At 35.5% G+C, this 4,093-nt stretch overlaps 1 pseudogene; it reads right to left on the reverse strand.

Annotated features, from left to right (window-relative positions):
• Positions 1–2,318: 2,318 nt before the first annotated feature.
• On the reverse strand, positions 2,319–3,246 carry LOC146397779 (olfactory receptor 5K3-like; annotated as a pseudogene).
• Between the last annotated feature and the right edge of the window lie 847 nt (positions 3,247–4,093).

The raw sequence follows: 4,093 nt of genomic DNA on the forward strand, positions 1-4,093 counted from the left end.
ACTAAAAATATCCCTTGAGGTAGACAGTGCATATAAGATGTACAGCTTACCTGTAATTCAGAGCTCCTCAAAATATTTGATACCCATATTTCTTGTTGCTCACAAAATGTCTTATGACCATAAATATCCTTGTTCATGTGGATTATATCTACCCATTTTTATAATATTAGAAATTAAAATCTAGAAATGAATTTTAATAATTAACTGAAAAAGTAAAAATAATAAGCCTGACACATATTTACTTACATAATTACATTACAACTTATTACAGGAAATGTTAATTGAATGGCCAAATATGTTAGGCACCTTATTAAGTATTGGGGATATGAAGTCAATTATATCATGTTGGCTGCTCACAGGAAGAAGATGGGCCTTAATTTTATTATTCAACAGTTAAAATTCGCTATGGTTTTTCTTTAAAACGTTGCTCCTGTCTGTGCACTCCTCTCCTTTCAGGGCATTCTCCAGGTGCAGTTCTCCCCATCTAATACATGATTTGTTGAAGTTAGTCTTCTTGCTTCAAGGCTTTCACTTTCACTCATTACAAGATCAGGTTTCTGAAATGTACAGTATTTCTCCCCTCCTGGAAGACTGAAGTGTCTGATAGTTCTGAGATAAACTGATGTTTTAGGGTGCTATTTAAGAGACAGGAAAATGACCTGCTTCCCCTCTTTTCCCATGTTCACCACCAGCGCTCACCAATAGTTGTGTCAGCTTTCTAACTCATGCCACTCTTTACCTTCCTCATCCCAATTCCCAGTGCTACACTCATTTCCATAAACATTGACTTCAGTCATCACCATTCCTGTTTTCCTAGAAATATCATTTATTCCTGTTTTTAAGGCACATTTTACTTCGGATGCTATTAAGAACTAAATAACGGAGACTACAAGAATCTCCATTTTCTGAACCCCTAAGCATGTGGGGAAAAGAGGCAGAACTGATTCAAATTCTAGTTCATTTCCATAACCTGGGTGAATTTGGGTAAGCTCCCCAATATTGAATAGCATGATTATTTTTTACTGAGGAAATCATGAAAATTCACGTCTAATAAATTGGTGGGTAATATATATGAAAGATCTAGCTTAGCAAGTACCAAGCAGAGAACAGATTCTCAGCAAATAGTCTTTTAATTTCATATTTGCACATGTAAGGGTCAATAAACATTATTATTTAGATGTTTAAATTTGTACTATTTTCTGCCTCCTTCATGCCTGATCAGAACCTCCATCTTTTATGTAATGCTACACATATATCAATAATTTATGATAGGGAGTTCATGTTTTGGCTCAGTCGTAATGAATCTGACTAGTATCCATGAGGATGCAGGTTCAAACCCGGCCTTGCTCAGTGGGCTGAGGATCCAGTGTTGCCATGAGCTGTGGGGTAGGTGACAGATGTGGCTGGGATCCTGCATTGCTGTGAGTGTGGTGTAGGTTGGCAAGTGTGGCTCTGATTGGATCCTAGCCTGGGAACATCCACATGCCACATGTATGGCCCTAAAAAAGAAACAAATTATATTGGCACCAGTTCATGTGTGGTGGTATGCTTAATAACAAGCAGGACAAGTAATAATATCAGACAGAAAGCTTTTTCTTAAGTATATGTTCAGGAATTACACTGTCATATATGGTGGTCAACCATTCAAACTACATGAAAATATCAACTCCATAGTGATGTCAATGTAAGTAGCATCATCTTCAATACAGATTTATATACTGCAAATGTTCAGCTATTGCAATTTACAAACATTGAGAGAAAATTCACTAATCCAAAAGAGGAAAGTGTTCCTGGTTAAAGAGGATACATTTTCTTGTGATTTCATATTCACACAATCTATTGAACAATTCAAAATTGAGAATCAAATTGAAATATATAGTTTACTTCCATCAGATGATGTTGTTGAAGAGGGGACCAATATATGAGAATTTTGGATATGGGGGAGTTTTAAGATAACATCTTGGGATTCCAGAAATTTTCCAAAAATATGTAATGACTTTAATTCCTTGAATATTTAGAATTTATTGAAAATTGTAACATTATTCTCTGAAAAATAGTTGCAAATTGTAACTAATTACACACTGACACAATAATGATCTCCAAAGGTATATTTTAGTTCATTTCAGATGAAGCCTAGCAACTTATATTTTGGAATACCATTTACATTTAGTTATTTGATTGACACACCATCATGTTTTAGTAATTTAATGTTATATATGAAACCCCCATTTTCTACCTTCTCAGTACTGTTGATATGGAAAAAAGTTTAATCAGATTCAAATCAGTTATCCATATGGGATAGTATTTGTTTCATAATGTTATGAAATATTCTTCATAATTTTTTTGGTAACATTTATTACTTCCTTATTTCTTAGGCTATAAATAAAAGGGTTTAATAAAGGAATCACGAGAGTATAAAAAATAGCAACAGGTACATTTATCTCCTTCATTCCTGGAATTTGGTCCAATGTACATGAAGAAAAGAGAACCATAGAATATTGAGACAGAGAGAAAGTGGGATGCACAGGTAGATAAGGCTTTGCCTCTTCCCTTGTTGGATTTCATTGTGAAAATTGTGAAAAGGATGAAAAGGTAAGAGATTATTACTACGGTAATAGTGAAGATGGAAACTGACCCAGCAAAGATAAATACCATCAATTCATTGATGTAAGTGTCAACACAGGAGAGTCTGAACAATGGAATAAGATCACAAAAAAAGTGATTAATTTGATTAAACCTGCAGAAAGCTAACCTAAAGAGAAAGCCTGTATGAATCATGGGATGCACGTTTCCAGCTATGTAGGCCCCTGTGGTCATCTGAAGGCAGAGTTTCTTGGACATCCAGGTGTGGTACTGCAGTGGGTTGCAGATGGCCACATAGCGATCATAGGCCATTGCTGCCAGGAGAAAGCAGTCTGCAGTTTCAGCAAGGCAGAGAAAATAAAATTGTGCCATGCATTCATAGAGGGAAATGATTCTGTCCTTGGAAAAGAAGTTCTGTAGCATCTTGGGGGTGATGGCACTGGAACAACAGGAATCCATCAGAGCGAGGTTACCCAGAAAGATGTACATTGGTGTGTGAAGACGATGCTCTGTACATATCAGTGCCACCAGACCAAGGTTTCCCACCATGGTGATCAGGTAGATGGTAAGGAACACCAGAAACAGGATGATCCTCAACTCTGGGTGATTACTAAATCCTATGAGGATAAATTCAGTTGTCAAGGAGTTGTTATCCTCAGTCATATCCGCCTTCTTTGTTGACATGGGAATTGTGGAGATAAAAGTTTTGAAATTAGAGTGTGTATAATTTTCCCTTCCAGGTTTTCTTTTAATGAGGAGTGGAGCTCTTCTTCATATTTCTCCCATTTCCTCTGGTATACAGGAACACACACCTATAGGGGATATTTGTTTCTGTGTAATATAAGTTTTAAGATCTTGACTCTGAAGCTCAGGATTCCCAGAAATGTTTGTTAATTCTAGGGATGATGCTTACAGTGGAAATGACTTGTCCTTATGAATTTATGGAGAATGCTATACATATTTATGGGACCCATATTTGACTCAGTATTCCCCAGTGATGTGTTTCAGTTTTTCTATTAGAGTACCTTAAAATAAATATCGTCACTTTTTGTGTGTATATATACATATGTACACACATATATATACACATTTTTTAATGGAGCAACATTTTAATATATTTTCCCAGGAGAGTGAAGGTTTTAATGGAGTAGATGGATAGGTTAAATTTATATCTTAGGAATTGCATGGAAATCACTAAGGATAAAGTGTGGACTGTTGATTTTTGAAGACAATTACTTTGGAATGCTAATAAAATATATTGCCTCAGGTTATCACTTCTTTGATTTCTTTTCCCAGTTTCATGTTAAATCCGTTATTGTTTTTGAATATGCACAGATACCTAAACCCTTTCCTCTATGCAAATCATGTTTTTATATAATGATACCTAATAACATTTACTCAGTGCCCCAGACTACACCAATATCTAGGCTTTGAAGTATCTAGTGTATCATATACACCCAACACAATCTAGAATCACTTGTGTGCAATCTAACATTGATTTTCCTCTTAC

This window comes from Sus scrofa, chromosome 13 (genome assembly GCF_054392235.1).
Source record: "Sus scrofa isolate SSC_HxYL_T2T_F1_AM1 chromosome 13, Sscrofa_HxYL_maternal_Yorkshire_Landrace_v2.0, whole genome shotgun sequence".
In the NCBI taxonomy this organism is placed as follows: domain Eukaryota; kingdom Metazoa; phylum Chordata; class Mammalia; order Artiodactyla; family Suidae; genus Sus; species Sus scrofa.